At 38.2% G+C, this 22,628-nt stretch overlaps 1 protein-coding gene across 1 annotated transcript in view; it reads right to left on the bottom strand.

The window, feature by feature from the left end:
• Nucleotides 1-22,628, bottom strand: part of DDX10 (DEAD-box helicase 10) — a 214,275-nt gene that overhangs the window by 52,466 nt on the left and 139,181 nt on the right. The window lies entirely within an intron of this gene.

Below are 22,628 nucleotides of genomic sequence, written 5' to 3'. Positions count from 1 at the left end.
TTGGCCAATTATTTAACCTCTTTGGAAAGAGGTTTTATGAAAAGAATTCAAGATTCTTTATAAGGGAAAAAGAGAAGCAGATCCAGACCATTAAAGAATTTGCCCTGAAAAGGAGGTGTTCTCAAGTAAATTATAGTTTCCTTGGTTGAAACACCCAGGACATTGTTATAAGACAAAGGAAATCATAGATTAGGAGGGGAAAAAAAGTCCTATGTTGGTTCACTCCTAAATAAAGAGGATAGTCAGTCAGTCAGGAAGGTAAGAAACATGTCTCTGAAATACCAGGCAGTCCAAGTCTGGAGATCTAAAGCTAAGAGTGAAAAGGAAGAACGGAAAAGGAACTGCAAGTCTCTTCTCATGGGGACTGAAACAACACACTCATCCCTGATAAACACCATGCTACTCAGGGACAGAATATCAAGTTTTCCTCAAATTTGACCTTCTGACAGTTAAGACACCCTTGTCTACCTACTTAGAAGAACAATATACCATGACTCAATTATCTAACAACAACAAAAACGGCCACTTAGTCCAAACTTCAACACCAAAATAATTATGCTAACACAAGATGACAGGGCAAAAACCTCATGGTAACCCTCCACCGACACATGAAACTGCTAAAGAAGTGCATAAATACTGAGGATGATTTAACTAGGAATTATGCTCATGCTGTTTACTCTGCAAAACGTTTACTCACAGAACTCTTTCCAGATCTCCTTCTGAGCATTGGCTCCTGGTCTCAAATCACAATACAGCTCATACTTAAGAGGCCAATTCCTAGTTTTCAGAAGCCTTTACAGTAAGGGGAAAGAAGGGACAGACAGTGAGAGACTGAATGGGAAGGAGGATGAGAAAGAAAGAGAAATGAGTGAGTGGTAGAGCTGATAAAATAAATCAGCATCTGCAAATTTTGATAAACACCACACTTGTATTTGCACCAGAAAACACTGCTGCAGGGAAATACTGTTAAGTATTTCCACAAATTCAAACACACACACACACACACCCCCACCAGACACCCGTGAGTACCACAATTAATTTAGAAGTTCTTCTAAAAGAAACAGAACAGTAATAGTGCCAAAAATAATAGAAGTCAGTTGGGAAGCTGGCACAACTGAACCAAAATGGACTTATATTTTTGCTGTCAAAACAAGGCTGTTTTATAAACCAAAGCTGTCCAAACCTAGGGAGAATATGATCTCAAAGTATCCCTGGTTTTGTGCAATTCAAATTTACTTTTTATAGGCTATACCTCCATCTCTCTACCCCCTACGCTAACTTATGTAAGTGCTCATTTTAAGGAGATGAGGAATGTTTTCTAAGTGTCTTATGCTTATTCCAATTTGCTTTTCTCTGAGAGAGCTGAACATGGTGAAGAAACTGCTTGTTTTATAGCCACTCAAGTAGAACACAATGATCCTAAAGAATGTTCAGTGCAAATAACCACTTAGTGGAAAATCAGTTATGACTTTGATTGCAATTAGTCATCAGTCTCTTTTATGTATTTGTGACTTATCTTGATATAACATTATACCAGTGTTTGGTAGTCACAGTGACATTTGACAAGATCAGCTTTCAGGAACACACTGCGCAAAAACTAAGAATCAGGACAGCTGCAAAATAATTAACTCATAGGATTAGAATGCTGCAATGGATGGTCTTTTAGTAGTTCACTATTATTACTGCAATCATTTGTTAACTCAGAAAATTTCTTAGTACTTCACGCAAACTCCATTATGCATAAGCAAGGAGGAGACGTTAATCTACCATCAAAGCTCAGTTGTTTTTTTTTAATTGTTGGAACTGGTAAGGAAGAAGATGGCGCTGGGATATAGGCAAGTGGATGGATATGGGAAGGAAAGCTGAAATTTATTCTGAATTCTACAACAGTGGAGGGAAAAGATTTCTCCTCCTCACCGCTATGGTGACAAGCAGAGTATGCTGGAAAGGAAAGGGGACAGATGAAACAAAATGTGGCATTACATTACAACTCATATTTTCCACCAGCAGGAGCTTACGTCTCCAGAGTCCCCAAGCCTCCAATAGTGTTAAGACTCCCTTCCCATAGGTTAGGGCAAAGGTATCTTTGAGTTATAACGAGGGAGACCATGTAGCCTGGTCAAAGACAGTCTTAGGTTTGCCCAGGACCAGCTGTCTGAGTGTAATTATCCATTCCACCCATCTACACTCTCTAAGGTGTCCTGTTTGTATGATATTTTATATGGTCACTCTAAGTAATAATGGAAATCAACCACGAGGAATTGCCATACTGTTTTCCATAATGGTTGCACCAAACTTAAAAATAAATGTTGATAGGAATGTAGTTAAGTCAAAAGGATTTACTGATAAATTGCGATGGGAGTATAAGAATGAGAAGTCAAGGCATCTCCAAGGTTTCACCTGAGCAACTGGAAGGACGGAACTGTCACTTCCTGGATAAGGAGGATCATGGGAAGAACAAACTCGGGAGACAAAAAATTGAAGTTTGAATTTGGCTATGTTAAGTCTGAGATTCTTACTAAAAATCCAAGTGGAGATTTCCAATACACAGTTGATTATATGAACATAGGTTTCAAGGAAGAGTAACATACTAGTTTGAGAGAGATTTTAAAAATAGAATCACAAGAACTTGATGTTTAATTGCATATGATGAGTAAAAGAAGCTAAAAATGACTCCCAGGTTTCTAGGCAATGAAAAACAGGAAAATGATAACAGAGAAGTTTCTAAATTTTAGCCTTCTCTTAATTACTATCTGCATTTTACCATAATTCTCTATAATGAAGCTAAAAATCTCAACTTTCGAAATTTCAAGTATAACCTTTTAAAAAAATTAACACATTTTACAGAGAGCATTATTTTTTAAAAATAGAATATATATCAAACTTTTCTTGGTAAGAGACAATTTTTCTTTTACCAAATTATCAGAGATCAGAAAAGTACAAAATTGAGATTCTTAAGTTTACTTGTATACAAATACGTTGAAGCATTCATTTTTTCATTCTTTGCGTTTCAGATTAACATTGATAATCAGCAGTCTGTTCAGAGTGAAATTTGGAGCAAGACTTATTATGCTTTTAATGACTTTCAGAGGGGTAAGAAATAAAAAAAAATAAGATATTTTTGAAAAAGATTAAGATTTTATGAAAGCTTATCAATGAAAATACAGAATAATCTCTAATAAAAAGGAAGAATTGAGGCATATCTGTAACAATTCACACTTGGGAAAAGACCTGCTAACATGTCTTACTCCAAATGATGTTTCTAAAGTTTAAATATCAGTGTTTCCAGAGTGGAACATTAAACAATGAAAAACGCTTTCTCAATTCAGTTCCTTCCAAAGAGAAAATGAGTGATGAAAACTATCATAGGCCATGACAGAGCGTAATGGCAATTTTATACCTTGCCCTTGCTGGGTAAAAGGGCTGGAATTTTACAACATAACTAGAAAACTATCTTACCAAAGAAAGAATGAGAGTTTAGGGATGTACGCATATGACTTTCAACATAAAAGTAAATTCTTCAAGCAATTATTTGGGTTTTCCTTTAATTCTACATCTGATCCCTCCTTTCCATTTCCATCACTATCATTTCCTCTTGCACAGACTTTTAAAGACTGTTAGCTAAGCTCTTTCTCCTACTCACTGATCTAGCAGTCAGAAAAATTAAACTTAAGTCCTAACTGAGGCTTTAAACTTGAGACAAGAGATTTACCTCTTTAAACCTCAGTTTCTTTATCTGCATAAAGGAAACAAATATTTCCTCTTATCTACTTCTCAAGGTTATTAATGGGAACAGGGTAAATACTGGATGTGGAAGTTACTTATGAACTGTAAGGAGCTCTGTTGGGGTATGGTCTTCACATTCCTGGTGCAAAGATGCAGTCTCGTTATCACTGACACAGATTCTTCAAGGACTTTTTGTTGCCCATTAGAGGTAAATTCCTTGCTGAGCACCTGCAATCTAACCACAGTCTATCCCTTTGGCTTTACCTCTTCACAAAATAACCGACTTTCAAGTCACAATAGCCTGGTGTTTATCAGACCATGTATCTTAACTCACTAGTGAACCAGGATGTCACCGAGTGGATTGAGCCTATCCTTTTTTAAAAAGAAGATAGAATAGAAAATTCTGAATATATGACATATACTAAGGATAAGTATTGTTTTGTGAAATTTATCTTTCAATGTTGTGTGTCCATGTTACTAGGAAGAGTAAAATGTGTTTCTTATTCTCAGGTTCAAACAAAAAAGTATAGAGAACCCTAAAGTGAACTACTCACTCACCCTTCCACAAGCACAACTTCGTGATCTCAATCATCTCACCATACTAATCACGTTCCTTGCACCCAGACTTCCCTTCTACCTAACCTTTCTGAGACTCCTTACTTGTCTGAAAAATACAGGTAACACAAATAGCTATCTCACAGTGCTGCTACGAACAACAGATCAAAGTCCTTTGTTAAAAGATACTGAATGTGATGAGGCATCAAGAGATTTTCTCTGCTCTTTCTTCTTTCCTGACTGCAAATCCATATGACAAGGTAAAGAAATGTCAGCAAACACTGTAGGCAAAAGAGAAATCAGAGCCCAGTGGATACCAAGTCATAGTATCTATGAAATTAGGAGTTTTCCTATTATCTTGGGTCCCAAGCTGTTATTCACAAACAAGCAAGAGGTCTTTAAGTCAAACCATACATGTAGGACTGCCCGAAGACCAAATAAAGCTTAATATCCCCTTGATGTCTGAGGGCACAAATTACAACCATCAGTCCTGAGACAGTGGTGCCCTCTGTGTCTACTGAGATTCCTGAGGGCTCTCTGGCCCTATCGCTGCCATGCTTTTCAATCATGAGGTCTCTTTTATTCACAGGTTGCTCTACATTTTCCTTATTACCTCATTTCACTGATGATGGGGGTCTAGCCTTTAACAAACCACCTATTCTAACCTGTTGTTTACCCTCTGTGGCCTCATAACCCACCGAATCACACGTTTTAGGACGGGGAGTCAAGTGCAAATCAGTGTGTAATGGGTGCAGACCTTCCCTGGAGGTAGAATGCCCGTGCTCAGTGCCCAAGTGTTGTGACTTTCATGGAGACTGGTCAGAGGTTTTTGCTCACTTCCTGGTTCTTGACTGTGGTTGTCAATTTTCATGTCAGTGAGGTATTATATCAGAGGTTACATACTCCTAAGAAGAATCAAATCAAGTTTTGGCTTATTCTTCAAAGTTCTAAATTTCTACTCAGACTACTCCCCATCCCCTCTCTTTCTATATATATATATATATATCATACTGAATCATGAGCTGATACATAAAACACATATCCTTACGTCTGCTCACAATTCTTCACTGGCTCTGTACCGTCCAATAATAAAGTGCATTCTACTTACCATAACATTCAAAGCCCTCTGTTTTCAGCCCTGACTTGTACTGTTCCACTTTGAGAACCTCTACCCCTCAGGAAAAATTCTGCAGCGGACAACTTGTAACTTAATGCTCAATTGCTTCTTTTTGATGCCAGCTTGGTACATTCAGCCTCACTTACTGTCAGTATAACATTTCTACGGTCCATTACAATTAAAGAACTTTCAGGAACACTTCTCTTGATTTATGTTTCAAGCCTGAATCAAATGGCCCCCTTTCCTGAGATACTATTTTGAATTCTACAAGTAAAAAAATAACCTCTCCAACTTCCAAACTGTTAGCACCTTGTATTACTCATGGGAGGTGCTGCTAATATAATTATATCCATTATTTTATCTCTTTTACTAGATCTGCCTTCTAGAACACAAGTTAAATGCAGTTAAATGCAAGATTTTGGACTCAATCACTTACTAAATGTGAGACTTTGGGCAAATTTATTCAATTTCTTTTAAGTTCCAGGTCCCTCATCTATCAAATTGTGTTCAGAATACCTACATGTGAGTATTAAGTAAAATGCCTTAGCATAGTGTACAGTATAATAGCTTAATGTTGGGAGCTATTAAAAATGGCTCTCTGTTACAGATCTGTGCACTCCCTAAAGCAATGTACCTGATAGGTGCCAAGTTTAGGAAATCTTAGGACAATCTTTGACTCATCTCTCCCAGTCTCCCCAGGCCCAATTAAGTCGCCAGTCTTTAATAGTTATATTTCTTGAATACCTTGAATAAAAAGTCCTTTTCCTACCAGCCTTCCTAACCCTCTGACCCAACCACACAATGCAAACAAAACTAATTGTGGTAACAGCATAATGATATTCTAATTGCCAAACCATGCCTGTCTTCAGTTCTCATTCTATTTTCTCTTTCTGCCATAGCACTCCTGATCGGGTCCTACTTTAAATTCTCTCTCCATGCTTCCTAAAGTAATATACCAATTTTCTTCTCTCCTCGCTTTCTGGAAACATCTTCTCAATTGTCCTAACTGCTTTTCATCCACCTGCCCCTACAATGCTGTTCCCCAGGATTTGTGACCTGGTTCTCTCTCTGTCTCATCCACTCTCTGAAGTCAGACTAGCTAGCTTGGAATCCCGATCACCATAGACAAAGAGGTGAACAACCCTCTGTGCTAAAATTTCCTCATCTGTTAAATGGACATGATGATATTACTACCTGTAACTTCAAGGACTGAAATGTATACTCTAAAATACATTTTTTTAAAAACCCGCAGAAAGTACTTACAGTACTATCTGACACACTGAAAATGCCATATAAATGTTTCATTTTTCCCCCTTTGGCTTCAAACATTATATATGCAGACTCATAAAACTTCTCCATCGTAACACTCACTGTATTGCACTATCTGCAGACATCTCCCATTAGATTGATAGTTCCTCAAGAGCAGGTTGATTCTATCTTGGAGTTACGAGGGCTAACACATAGTAGGTTCTCAAGAAATATGTGTGGAGTGAATGCATGAATCTTTCTAGGACCATCCTGCTACTTACACCAAATCCATCCTCAAAATCTTCACTGCATCCCCCATACTTCTGAGTCAGCCCAAATCTTTAACTAGGTATTTGAGATCCTCTAAAATCCATCAACTTTCTCCAGCTCTAGCTCCTGGGATCCCTCTTACATGCTAGAAAAAACTGATAGACACTCCCAAATCAGATGCTTCCCAAATGCCCCACAGCTGCCAGCCAAACCCTTTGGCCCGGAATGGTGACGGTCTCTTGTTCTATTTCTATCACTGGTGATGATGCTACAGAGAATAGACAACACACCTGCAAGTATTATTTGGGAAGGTTAGAAAGGATCTAAAAATGATTTTAAAATATTTTATCAGCTCCTGAATAACAAAAGGAAATCAGAAGTCTAGCTGAAAGGGGCCAAGCTGGACATCGGGTCCAAAATACCTCTAGCCAGTTGAGAAGTTTGCTCAAGGCCACTCAGCGATCCATTGGCAGCACAGAAATCAGGCTCCCAGGCCGTCAGATCCTCTAGGTCAGCACTAGTTCCACCGAACAAACCAGGGCTACTCCAGAACCACGGTGCTGCCCACTGCCTCCAGGGCCGCCTTGTAAGGCTCCAGTTTTCTGGACAAGGCAGCTTGGTCCCCACCACCCCCATTCTCCATTTCCCCCTTTCTGTGGCACATTCCGTGGCCACAGGAGCTCAGGGCCTTTTGTTTTTTTCAAATAAAGTGGTGGAAGTAAAAAAAAAAAAAAAAAAAAAAATTTCTCCCAGCGTGGCCAATCCAAGGACGTTCCCCTTTCCCCAAAGCCGAGCTTTTCAAGTGTGCCTGCCATGAAGGGGCCAAATGCGGTGGTCTTTTCTCTTATAAAGTTCTAGACAACATTCCTCTCATACTCAGCATTGGTTCCGAAGCAAGAGGAAGAGGAGATCTTACTCTGATGCCAACCTGCATACAAGTAAACACACCGAGGGAGAGCCAGCGCTGCTCATGCCAGGTTACAAACTGATTCAAGAAGCTCAGCTTGCATTTATCCATGTATTTCTAGGAAAATGCCTTTCTGCTGCAGCGGCATAAGCCAAACCAAAAATGTAAGAGGCTAATGAGCACCTCAGGCTTGTAAGCAAGTATGAAGTTGCATATCTGGACATAGATCACTGGCTCTTAATAGGGTAGTGGTAGGATTTAATTACACATATATATGCTACAATGAATGCATGCAAATAAGCCTCCTCTCCAGAGGTTCTGATGGGAGGAGAGTGAGGAGGGAGGAAGCTAGATATGTGCATTTTGAGACCTCAAGCGATTTGGATTCAACACACTCCAGTCCTGACTGAACCACTGGATAATGGTGGGTAATTCAGAATTTAGGCAGAAGCATGCCTAAAAAGGCAACACGTAATAATATTAGAGTGACTCACAGCTCGCCAAGCCCTTAAACATTTATTATTTTCACAGGAGATCTGGAAGGCTGACAATGCAGGCAATGTCACTGTTATTCTACAGAAGAGGAAACTGAGGCTCAGGGGAAAGACGACTGCCATGGATTCCGAAGCTTATTAGCAAGAACTGAACCTGGCTCTTTTATTTCCAAGTCTCATGCTCTTTTGGGAGAGCTCTAACAACCTGGCAGTTAATGATAAAAGCTGACCTTAAACCCAAAATCTGTGATCTAACATTACTGATGAACTCAGTGCAAACTACAGTATCTGTCGATCTTAATCTTTTCTTTTATTTGGAGATGACTTAATATTTTTCTTCTTTCTTTCACTTTCTGTTATCCTCAAAGGAACACCACAGAAATACCATGTACCAGCTGTACTGAGAAGGGCAAAAATCCCAGGGCTGGATGGATGCCAGCAGGCGGCGATCAATAGCACTCGTATTTAGAATTTAGATGAGACTCATGTTAGAAGCAATTCAATGAGGCTGAAGCCCTATGATAATAAACTTTCTACTCTGCAAAGCAAGCTGCACTAATATAAATAAATGGATTAGCTTGAGAGTGTATATCATTTCCAACTGAAGGAAATGAGATGACTTTAAAAAATCAAAATCAAACACGTCTGTAGTAAAGGGTGAAACTGATGTACACAGCTGAAGATCAAGATAAGTAAAATGAAACAACTGATCTTAATTCTAGCAGTGATCATCTCCCAGACAAGCAATGTTTCCTGATAAAGAAACTTTTGGATCATGTATACACTATGCCTGCAGTGTTTTCCAAGCTTAACATCTGATCTGGAATTGCAAGAAACTTACTCCCTCAAGTAAAGGTAAAATGAGGTTATATTAACAAATAGAGCCCACCTCCTCCTCATAGACACTGTAAACTCTTACCACTGGACCAGGTGCATGACAGATGCTCAGTAAGTACCTGTCAAATCGATGTTTATCTGTAAATGGTCAAAGTAAGGGAGTAAATACTTAAATCTCATAGGATGCACATGGAAAATATTTTATTAACCGGAGTCTATGGCAAGAATGAGGTAAACCAAATGAAAAAAGCGTACTCATGGAAAAATAATCATTTCTTTGATTAGATGATCCCTCAAGCTCTGGATATTTCCCAATTTCTGTGGTCAATTATTATGCATGTATTTCAATTCATGAAGTTACAATAATTATACCAAGGGACCATTCATACTAATGTCCATTTCATCACCCTTGTGTCCCCTTTTCTACATGTAGTCCAATTCAGTAGCTCTCAGGGTCCTCTGAAATGGCAAGAACAGTAGGAACCTATACAATAGTCCAAGGCCACCAAACTACCTCATAAATTTAGTGTAGAAACCAGAAAATTCACTGGAGTGGAAAGAAGGTTTAAAATCTCTGAACACTGCAGTGAGTACTGTGCTTCTTTTAGAAAATATACATTTTTATTTTTTGATTTGCATGGGAATCAAAAGAGCGTTTACTTTCTTATTTGGGGAAAAGTGCTTTGTAAATTTTAGGGGGTAAAATATCATACTTCTTAGAAAAGGGTATTTAAAAAGAAATGTGCATTTGAGGAATATAAATTATTAATTTTCTTTCATAGCTTTCATAAAACATGGATGACCCTAGGGAGGCTCTTAATACTTCTAGGAGTTACACAAGTTACTCATAATACCCTGTATATTTCTAAATCTGCAAATTAAAATATCTAGGTTAAAAGCATGTATAGAGACCCAGTATACCACTCCATTTTTTTAAAATAACCTTTTTTAAAATTGAAGTATGATATATACTGAGGAAAGGACACAAACCATAAGCATATGGCATGATGAAATCCCACAAAGAGAACACCCCCACGTGTCTACCACCCAAAGTAAGAAGTCAGAACACTCTCAAGTTCTCAAAAGCCCCCCTCATGCTCATTTCCAGTAACAACCCCTTGTTTTCCCCCAAAGGTAATCCCACCACACTGACTCGAATCCCAAAAGTTAGTTTTGCTTTCAAAAAAATTACATAGATGGAATCTGTTGAATTCATTCTTTTGTGTATGGCTTCTTTTGCTCGGTATTTGTGAAATCTGTCCTTGTTACTGTATGTAACAATAATTCTTCCAAAACTATATACATTTGACCCTTGAACAATACAGGTTTAAACTATGTGGATCCACTGATACGTGAATTTTTTTTCAGTAAATACATACTACAGTACTATGTGACTGTGGTTGGTTGAATCCGCAGATGAGGACTTGTGAATCTGGAGGGGCGACCATGAAATTATATCTGGATCTTCCACTGCATGTGGATCGACCCCTCTAACTCCTATGCTGTTGAAGAGTCAGCTATAATATTTCACTGCATCAATCCATGCAATTTATCTATTCTACAGTATGCGTTATTTCCAGAATGTGATGACTATAAACAGGGCTGCTTTATGAACCTCTTTTGGTAAACACATACACATTTGTCCAGCATGTAGACCTACCTAGGAGAGGAAGTGTGGGGCGCAGAGCCGGTGTATGTTCAACCTAGCTACACTGCCCAATATTCTTCCCAAGTAGCTGGATCATTAAAAAGGAAAAGCAAAGCTTCAAGAATTGTAGTGATTTGTAAATCACTATAATTATATCACCTAAATATATAGTGATTTAAGAAAAGAAACAGAGATATTCAAGGTCTCATAATTTAAAACTACTCCCTTCTGAACACTGCACATAATATTCAAGGCAATCAGGATGAGAAGATTTATTCAACCCCTAAGTAATGCCAAAAGACCTCTGCATATTGGGTCCTGATACAGAAACCTGAGGGTTTTCTTAACCAAGTCACTTACCTAGCTTCTCCACAGTAAAGCTGTTCAGTGGTCAGATAGCTATAAAGCTCCTACTTATTACATACACGAATTAATTAAGCATGATAATCCCGATGAAAGTGCTTTGAAAAGGACAAAACACCATGTGATGCTGCAGAACATTTACACCCAAACAGTCTGTAAACAACAAATTCTGGAGTTCTCATCAAGTAAAGAACCTTTGAATGCTACAATATGTATCAATAATAAAGACTTAATAGGCAAAGGAAAATATGTTATCGCATAAAATACTGCAGACATCTGGCTACATCTTTACCCAAAGCAAGAAAATATAGCAAACAGGAAATCATTTAATGTTGCTGATAATAACTGCAATCATAAGTAATAAAATTAGCTAAATAGAGTTTTACAGTTATAACATATTTTATATATAATTCTTTAGAGGATTAAAAAAAAAATGTCAGTGAGAAAAACAAGTTCTTCTCGGTATTTCCAGTATATTTGTTTACCTCCAAGAACAAATTCTTCTGGCCAGTAACTCTTCTCCTTAGAATGCCAGCTTACAGTGCTCTCCAATAGAAGTCATTATGGCTTAAAGGAAGGTCAACAAAGCTTGGCCACTTATTACTCCACAAACAACACAGTAGAGGGTAAAAGTTTACCCCTGCAAAAGAGGTTTCCTTATTCACTAAGAAGTATTTCACACTGGAGTAGTGGATCCTATCACCCATCTCTGAGATGAGGAATGGCCTTTAGGATCAATACAAACCTTATATCCATTGACTGCACTCAAGGAGTCCACATTAGGATTGCAAAGTACAAAGATCCTGAGTTCACCTCCTCCCACAGACACACCAAAACTACAAGTATGCAGAGAAGAGCTATCTCTGAGAACAAACTGAAGACCAGCAGAACAGTTTTTTTCACAACTAAAGGATATAACGAAAAGTGAGACTGGCAGAGAAATAGCCTAGTCAGAACCCACACTCACAGTGCAGTGATGCACATGTGGGAGGGATATCACAAGAACAGAGGCCCCCACTAGAGAAGCAAGGGATCCAAGCTACCCATTAGGCTCCTCAGCCTGGGGAACCAGCACCAGAAGGATGAACTCCCACAATGTCTGGCTTTGAAAACCAGTGGTGCTTATGTCCAGAAGAGACAGAGGACTGAAGGGAACCAAGAGTCTGCTCTTGAAGGGCTTGTGCACAAACTCACTCACCTCAAATCCCAGCAGAGGCAGCAGCTTGAAAAGCACTATTTACAATAGCCAAGATATGGAAGCAACCTAAATGTCCATTAACAGATGACTGGATAAAGAAGGTGTGGTATATTTATACAATGGAATATAACACCATCTGCAGCAACATGGATGGATCTGGAGACTGTCATTCTAAGTGAACTAGGCCAGAAAGAAAAATACCACATGATATCACTTATATGTGGAATCCAAAAAAAAAAAAGGTACAAATGAATTTATTTACAAAAGAGAAACAGATTCAGAGACATAGAAAACAAACTTGTGGCTACCAGGTTGGGGTGGGGAGGGTGGTGGAGGGATAAATTGGGAGTTTGGGATTTGCAGATACTAACTACTATATATAAAATAGAGACAGAGCAAGGTCCTACTGTACAGCACAGGGAACTATATTCAATACTTTGTAATAGCCTATAATGAAAAAGAATATTAAAAGGAATATAAATATATATGTATAAATATATAAATGTATATATGAATGCAAAAATATATAATGTATATACATTATGCTGTATATCAGAAATTAATACAACATTGTAGATCGACTGTATTTCAATTTAAAAAAAAGAACAAAGCCTACAATTAGTAGAAGGAAGAAAAATAACAAAAATCAGAGCAGAAATAAGTGAAATAGAGGCTTACAATAGAAGAGCTCAATGAAACTAAGCTGGTTCTTTGAAAAGATAAACAAAACTGATAAACCTTTAGCCAGACTCATAAGAAAAAGAAGGGCCTAAATAAACAAAATCGGAAATGAAACAGAAGTTACAACTGACACCATAGAAATACAAAGTATCTTGAGATTACTATGAACAATTAATTATATGCAAACAAACCGGACAATCTAGAAAAAATGGCCAAGTTCCTACAAACATATGGTCTCCCAAGACTGAATCAGGAATAAATAGAAAATCTGAACAGACTGATCACTAGCGATGAAACTGAGTCAGTAATCAAAAAAATTTCCAACAAACCAAAGTCCAGGACAAGACGGCTTCACAGGTGAATTCTACCAAATATTTAAAGAGTTAATGACTATCTTCAAACTATTCCAAAAAACTTAAGAGGAAGGAATGCTTCCAGACTCATTCTAAGAGGTCAGCATCTCCATGATATCAAAACCAATAAATACAAAATGCCAATCAAAACCATAATGAGATATTTCCTCATACCTGTGACAATGGCTATTATCAAAAAGACAACAAAAAAACAAGTATTGGTGAGGATGTAGAGAAAAGGAAATCCTCATGCACTGTTGGTGAGAATATAAACTGGTGCAGCTACTATGGCAAACAGCATGGAAGTTCCTCATAAAATTAAAAGTAGATTTATTATATGACCCAAAATTCCACTTCTAAGTATTTATGTGAAGAAAATGAAACCACTAATTAGAAAATTCATATACGCACTCCTATTTTCATTGCAGCATTATTTACAGTAGCCAAGGTATGGAAGCAATTGAAGTGTCCATCAACAGGTGAACAGATAAAAAAAGATGTAGTATAAATATACTATGGAATATTATTTAGCCATAAAAAGAATAACACCTTGCCATTGTGACAACATGAATGAACCTAGAGAATATTATGCTAATTGAAATAAGTCAGACAGAGAAAAACAAATACCATATGAATTCACTTAATCTAAAAAACAAAGCAAAGAAACAAAAGAAAACAGATACAGAAGCAAAGATACACAGAACAAACTCGTAGTCGCCAGAGATGAGGGGAGTAAGGCAAAAGAGGTGAAGGAGATTAAAAATTACAAACTTAAGAGTTATAAAATAAATAAGTCATGGGGATGTAGTATACAGTATCGGGAACATAGTCACTAATATTGCATTAACTTGTATGGTGACAGATGGTTACCAGGTCTTTATGGTAATCAATTCATAATGTATACAAATGTCGAATCACTACGTTGTACACCTGATACTAATATAACATTGTATATGAACTATACTTCAATTAAATTTTTAAAAAGAAAAAAATATAAATCATCAAATTATCTCTAACTTAAGCAGAATAAACCATGACTGAGCATAAAGGGCGTCACCAGGATTAAGTGAGTCTGTTTAGTGAGAGTCCTGATGTTCTGGAATGGACCTAAATGACCATCCAACCGAGCAGAGCCCAACAGACCATTTAATAATGCAGTGTTCATCCATAACATATGTAAAAGGAGACATACACACACACACAAATAAAACAGTGAGAGAAAGAGAGTGTAAGCACGTTATTAGCGCTTTTCTGACAACTTATTCTGAGTTCTGAGTCTATTTCCCCTCCAATTTTATGTGTTTAGAACATTTTTTTATTTTGCAAGTTTTATAAAAGAAACAGAATTCTTTAAGAAGTATTAGAACACGTTTTGAAATAGCTATTAAAATTCTGTCTCATATTACTAAATGAAAGAAGCCAGCCTGAAAAGGCTACAAACTGTACAATTTCAACCAAATGACATTCTGGAAAAGGCACAGCTACAGAAACAAAAAGATCGTGGTTTCCAGGGGTTTGGAGAGAGGGAGGGAGGGAGAAATGAATACATGGAGCACAAGGGATTTTTAGGGCAATGAAATTATTCTGTATGATGATATAGTGGTGGCTACAATTCATTATGCATTTGTCAAAACCCACAGAATATACACTATCAAGAGTGAACCTTAATTTAAACTATGGTTTAAATAGTTGATAATAGTGTGCCCATGTTGGTTCATCAATTGTACCAAATATGCCACACTGATGAGGGATGTTGAGGGTAGGCGAGTATATATGCGTGGGTGGGGAGGGTTGTGTGTGAACTCTGTGAACTCTATTTTCTGCTCAATTCTGCTGTGAACCTGAAACTGCTCTAAAAGAATAAAGGCTATTTAAGAAATAAATTAAATAAAATGAACTACAAAAAAAATTATGTCTTAAAGATTCTGTCTCAAATTAATCTGATATTGCATTGCAAGTTTAGAAACAACAAATACAACTTTTTTGGGGGGAAATGTCTTCTTGTTCTCAGGGTTAATGGCTCACACAGCACAGGTTTAGGATCACCCTTTATCTTCACAGCCACTGCGGGGCCCTCAGTGGTCATGGGTCAGGGGGTGAACACAGGCCTGGACTCTTGTACTAGCTCTTTCATGTTCTAACCACAGCTACAGTTACTCAGGCAACCCGTATTCATCGGTATCAAAGAGAATACTCAACGTGACTGACAACAAAGCAGTTTTAGCAGGATCTGCTGATTTGGTCAGTCAACAAATATTTGTGAGCAAGGTAATGGATGAATGAGGTCTCACATCTCTGACAGAGGTTATGTTCCAAAATCAGCAGGCAAGGTGACAATCATCATGCTCAAACTACCCTAAAATGTCCCTTCTATCACCCATAAAATACAATGCACATAGTTTGTATATTCAGCTACACTAAAGCTTGAGGACCTCTAAGTATGATAAAAGGGCGCAAGAAAAGGAAAATCAATACATGAGGACATATTAGGACAGCTCAACTTTTAATTTACTATATTCTTAGCACTTAGGGAATGGGTCAAGTATTCTAAAGGGATCTTGATTACCTAAGAGTGTACTACATTCTGTTTTAGTATTAAGCACCTATAACCTTAATGTAAGTTAACGGATTTGCTTGAAATTGTGGTGAATAAGCAAGATGGGGCAGGAGAGGAGCATCAACTTGGAGAGCGTTGGGTGTGCTGGACACATGCACAGTCTGACAGAAATTTACATGGTGCAACTCCACTGCATTCTATGAGCCCAGCTGCTAGGTTTCAAGGAGCCTGTAACTGACACAGGATTAACATGTAAATGTTGACCTTGAGAATGAACATACCTGGACCTCACTGATGTATTCAACTAATATTTACAAGAATTAACTAATGTGCCAGCTATGAAAAATAAGTTGCTGTTCTCAAGGAGTTTACAGTTTATTGATAAGAGACACAATCACTAAGTATCATGACAGAATAATGTACGAAAAGTATTGTGGAGCAAAAAGGAAGAAATGCCTAAATCTGCTTGAAGGAGGCAGGAAAGGCTTCAAAAAGGAAATGGCGTTAGGAGGAAGAGCTGTGAAGGAGAGGACATCATAGGGCAGAGGGAAAGTCTGTGTAAAAGTAAACAATACAGGAGAACATGGCAATTTTAAATGATCTCCATGGGTTGGAAACAACGGTCAATTGTTTCATGATATTTCATTCATAAGAAAAACTTGACTACTGGGATTATAGCAAGGTTTAATAGAAACTAATAGGAAATTAGCAATACTCTGTAGCTGCCAATGGTTATGCAGCTAATCATTCTGTTTCTTAATGCAACCACTATAAAAGGGAACTAACAGTGGTTAAGAAGAGCAATTTCAGGAGAAGAAAGTATTTGCTTGCAACTTCTATTTCAGATTTTCAGGCTGCCAAATGTGCATACTCTTAACTGTCTTGGAAATGAGGTGCCAGTATAGCCTAATGCTTATTAAGTGTCAGGACTCTAAAAGAGTCGGTAAAGGAGACTGAGTCTGGGCTCTGCCATGCCCCAGCTATGTGACTTGCGGAAAATTATGTAATCTTCCTAAGCCTCCATGTCCTCATCTTCGAAATGGAGATAATACCACTTACCTCACAGCTCTGTTTGTGAGGATTAAAGCCATAATGCACGTAAAGCCTTTAATCGCAGTATTTGTTACAGAATAGGCAGTCAGTGAATGGTAGCAGCTACCAGTTAATACTGTTTTACGTCGGCCATGAAAGGTATATCCCAAACTAATGTCATTATTACAATCCCTATTTATTCTAGAGGGAAAAAAATGCATACTCTTTGAAATCTTTTGGTAAATTTAACATTAACGTTATTAAAACTTTCAACATTACTTGCGTTACAGTCTTAAATAAGTGTTAAGATTGTGACTAGAGTAGTATTAATGATATCATTTTATTATATTTTTAATGTGACATCTTAAATACAATAAACCTAATAAAACTCTAAACTATGGTCAGTGCTCTCTGGTATTTCCTGTCTTGCTGTTGTTTAACTATAAGACCCTGGAAGAATCACCTATCCATCAAGGGCCTCCACTTCCTCCTCTGCTAAAAAAATTATTTGGAATATGAGTTTTCTCTTTAAAAGTTTACACTCTGGGGGGAGGTAGGAATGGAGAGTTGCCGTTCAGTGGGCACAGAGTTTCAGTCCAGCATGAAGAGAGTGTTCCAGAAGTGGACAGTGGTGGTGGTTGCACAGCAAGGTGACTGTAATTAATGCCGCCAAATGGGACACGTAAAGATGGTTAAAATAGTAAATTTTAGGATATATTTTACCACAATAGAAGTATTTTAAAAGAATTTAAAGTCTGTGCTCTGTATCCCTTTAAGCCACTCTATCACCACTCAGTCATTCATTTAAATATTAAGTGCTTACTATGTACGAACCAGGCAATGTGATAGGTGATGCAAAGAACAGGACTTAGAGCTGAGTGAGAAAATCTGACATGTTTACAAATAAGTGCAATAAACTATCAGATGCTTCACAAAGAAGGCCGGAGTAGGACTGCAGAAGCAGGAGTCCATTATATCTGAGAGGGTCAGTTTCAGAAAGGGAGAACCTATAAGCTGAGTCTGAACAGATCAGCATGTACTCACCACGTGGGTGAAACGCACGACCAGAGAGCTGTTCCTTCTCCCAGAGTGAACTCTAAATCTTCATGACCAGAAAAGGACGGGGAACCCCGCACGCGCCTCTAAAATAATTCGAGACGGTTAAAAGCTCAAACTTAGTGATCCCCTTCTTCACTACCACCAAAGAAAGGGGGGGAAAGAAACTTGTTTGACCATCACTTTAATCTCAAAACAAAGCAAACCAACACTACAATCGCAATAAAAGCTGAATGTAATTGAGCTTTCATTTCTAATTCAGATAGTTATTAAAGGGTTTTGGAAAAGCACGTCTTCTAAAGGACTCAATCTTGTTTATTTAAAAAGTAGAAGGAAACCATAATGGGTCTTATTATAGCACTAAAATAAGGTATTATTTGACTACTTTGCTTAGAGAAACCAAATAACTCATTTAGGGCACCATTAAATATGTGATTGCGTCAGTGCAGCAAATGGTGCCCTGGAAGAGTTCAGACCCTTCAAACAGAGCAATTTACTTTCAGGGAGCACCTTTGCTTTCTCTGGGAATCGGGACTATAAACAAACTTATATTTCCATTATCTTGTTTTAAATTTTATCAAAAGCTGTTTGGTTTAAAATAAACCAATCCTCTAGAGCCCTTGAAATCCTAACCATATTAAAAACAAAGAAAGAGACCAGTTAAATTTCAATAATTACAAAATGCCAAAGGAGGGGAAAAAAGGAGGGGGAGGTAAAAGGGTTATATGTAACATATGGAATGAGGAAGCATTTCTCCCCAGAATAAAAAATATTAATTCGGTGTTAGTCAATAAAGCACTGTCAAAAAGGAGTAAATGCAAAGACTTAAGACCTAGAAAAGCTGCAAATGACCATTTTCCACGTTTATCAATGTCTATTTGCAACTCTACAAAGAGAGATAATCCTTTAGCAGTTAAGCCTACAGCAAGATGTGACAGAAAAAAAAGTAGTTATCCACAAATGTTGAGAAAGGCTGAGGCCCTATACTAGCAATTGTGTTGAGCATAATTCATAGTTTTTGTTATGCATCTCGGCTCAGATCAAAGGGTCACCCAGCAATGAGACACAGACTGCTTTCCAGTCTTAGTCTGGAGTTCTCTCCTCACTCAAGTTATTTGCTATTAGTTATTTTCTATGAATAGTTGTTAGCCCATGTACCAAAGATCAGGTTTGTTTTTTAAAGAAAAGACGAACAAAGAGGTAAAAAGTAGCATACAGAAAGAGCATGGGGCAGTAAGAGTAAGAGGGAATGAGGATTCAGAGAGCCTGAGCACGTAACAGTTCCACCATCAAAGGCAGTGACAGCGGTAAGTCATTTACTTGCTTTTAGCTTTAATTTATTTGGGTGTTTTCAGAGTAACAAGTATGTATGGATGGATGTATTTAAGTAGAATCATTATTTCAAACACAAGTTTCCCTGGAAGCTTCAGTATACCTAGAGGGGGAAAAAATGGGACTGTTCTGTTCGAAGACAAAACGGAAGCCTAGAGTCCTATCCAAATAACCGTCCTGTGTGCTGAGGGGACGGAAGGACGTATGCCCACAGGACCCCTCAGCTACACAACCTACTGCTTAAAACTGCTGGGAGAGGTCCGCGGATGTTTCACACTATTCAATTCCATGTACTAGGAAAAGTTCAAAAAAGATTTTAAAGGGCTGACAGATGGTTTTCACTTTGTTAAGTAATAATGATTTGCAAAGTCATCATTATTATTTCATAAGTGAAAGGACATTCCAGCAGCAAAAATCCAGAAAGAACGTATTATCAGAATGAGTAAGTTAAGCTTTGCTTTATGAAACTATTGGTGGCCAGAGAAAAAGGTATTATAAATCAGTAGATTAGGAAACCTGTCCAGGCCATCTCTCAGGTCTATTCAGGTTTGAAAATTATACACCTTCTACTGCTATCCTGAAAGAACTAAGGTCATTTTAGGTATCCAAGAAATTATTCCCTAAGATTACTGTTTGTTAAGCACATTATTAAAGTGCCCCAGGGTCACTAAAATAAAAAAAGCAATAAAATCAGAAAGAAGAAATCAAGTTAAAATTGGCTATATAACATCAACCTCAAAACGTATATCATTTTAATTATTTTCAAATAATTTTCCCCATGCTTAAAAAATAAGAACTATAAGCAACATCAGTAATAAATTCCAAGCAATGCTTAACTTCCAGGTGTTTAAATGTCTCGAAGCCATTTCCTACTCTTTGGTCCTTCACAGTCAATGTTCAGTTTTATCAACCACGTACTTTGTTTAATACACTCTACTTGTCTTTCAAAAGCAACACAGCACTCAGATATCTCTGGGGTCTATTTCCTCAAGCTTCAGCACCGTTGTTCTTTCTCTTTTCGTTTCTGCAAAATCCTTCCAGCCACCAGAGGTTGGTACAAGCACTTGTGACCATCAAAGTAACAGGAGGAAATCCAGTTGGATAATGAGATAAATAAAGCTTTATTTCCAGGATTATGTAACCTCCCTGAATCCAAAAAGTGACATGATCTATTGAGCATTGCTACAACTAGTGTCTCAGATCTCAGCATAAAATTTCTAACTTGTAAGAACATACAGCATCCTGTTAGCTAAAATAAAAGTCAAATACTCTTCAGCAGTTCAAATGTTTCTCTACTAAAGAAAGTTTTGATACCCAAAGACCTCTATCTTTCAAACCACTAGATATTGGGTATCCTGAAAGTCTTCTTTAAAGTTTCAACTTCATATTTCTCTCCAACTCCTGACACTGCACATAACATACTCTGGGCAGATCTCAAATCTATCTTTTGACAAAAAGTTGTATCAGACTTCTGAGAGGTCCATTCCAACTTTATTTTACCACACTCTGACTTTAAAGTGTTTTTCTTAGGAATACTTACTATGTCAGGGAAGAGATAACCACCAAGCATTATGTGTAAAATTGAAGACTCATAATATTAAGCCTCTCTTTTCTGGCAATTATGGATAATTCCGCCAATTTTTATTCCATTGCTGTTTCCCAGTTTTTAAAGCAATACTCTGCCCTCTATGCTGAATGAAGCACAAAACAGGACAGCTCTGTCAGTCTCCCTCTCTCGCCCTTTCAGTTTCTACGCATTGATCTGTTGCAGTAGCTACAGACGGGTAAGACAACGCTGTCTGGTACAGTAAGTCAGCAAACACCACTTTCTTTCACCACTAAGGTGTCTTTCAGATATCCTGTAGGTTTAGTGACTGAAGGATGCTCTGGATTGAAGCTGACCAAGGGGCCCCAGAAAGCAACAGTCTCAAGTCATACAATGGTCATGTTTAAACATGTTAAAGAGAAGACAAAGCTTACTCTAAAACTACGTCATAATCCTCATTTAAAGCGCACGTGCATGTGCACGCAGACAACCGGAAAACCTGACAATTCGTACCCTGTATTTCTTCTGAGGTATCACGGAACTTTGGGCCATCACCTCTTTAAAAGTCCCCCCAAATAACATCTTCTGAGTCTGTTTCTAAAGGGGCGCCAGGAAAGCCGTCAGAGCCTTCATCCCCTGTCACTTTCATTTGAAAAGAAGCTGGGCACAGAAAGGGGAGTCCGAGCTCATGCCTCGGGCTCCATGAGTCAGCCTGAATCTGTCACTGCTGCCAGCGCTTGGTGTCCTGGGGAATATCTGAGTCCTGGCTACAACCTGTCCTCTCATCCCTCTGCTAACATCATTCTTACAAGAGGGCTGCCATCTCTGGGCACTCGGACGAGGCTGGAAAATGAAGGCAGCTCGACTACTCAGAGCAACACTGCAACAAAGCCTGGTCTACTGGCTTTGCAGCAGAGCCGCGTCCGCTGTTCTTCTAGGAAGCCCTCCTCTTTTCTTGGACATCAAAAGACAAACACACACAACAAACATGGGAAGGGGCACAGAGTGGAGGGATGGGCCTGGCTTGAGGAGTTCACTTTAGAATTCACTGCCCAGTGGCAAAACCTAACTTTGACGGCCTTTACAGCTCTTCATTTCCCAGCTGGCATAGTATCAAAACCAAACACAGACACCAACTTATAGGGAAATAAAAGAAGAGGCACAGGAGGCAGGCTCAAGGGTGAGAGCCACCTCTCACAGCTTAAACCACTCTGAAAATGAAGCACGCAGTATCAGCAAGTATAAAAAACAAACCAGCCTTAGCAATAGACACAAACGTGCATGCACACACAAAGGGAATGCAGTAACACGGCTTTCTTTTGGCTCCAGATTGTATCTTTCATTTTATAATTTCATATGCAGAAACCAGAGCTCCCCAGTAAAATAAAACAGGTTTATTTTTATGCTGCACATGCAATATTCATAAATATCAAGTGCTTTCATTAGACTTAAGATTTTCTTCCTAAATTTAAATTTTTCCCACTACAGTCCCTGAGATCTCATTTCTATGCCATGACAGTTCACATCTGCATTTTAAAAGCAAATGCAGAATCCGCCATCTGATTTAGCAGTCAGGCTGCACACCCCACAGACCTTGTTTTGGGGCACCTTTGAAGACAGAGTGACATTTAGTACTGAACACAAGCAGTCCTTTCGACTTTCACTGTGGAGTAATGGCTTCCCACTTGAGAACTGCAGCATGAGTTAT

The sequence above is a fragment of the Camelus bactrianus genome, chromosome 33 (genome assembly GCF_048773025.1).
Source record: "Camelus bactrianus isolate YW-2024 breed Bactrian camel chromosome 33, ASM4877302v1, whole genome shotgun sequence".
Lineage (NCBI taxonomy): Eukaryota > Metazoa > Chordata > Mammalia > Artiodactyla > Camelidae > Camelus > Camelus bactrianus.
The sequence above is the reverse complement of the archived record's forward strand: the minus strand, read 5'-3'. Positions and strand labels throughout refer to the sequence as shown.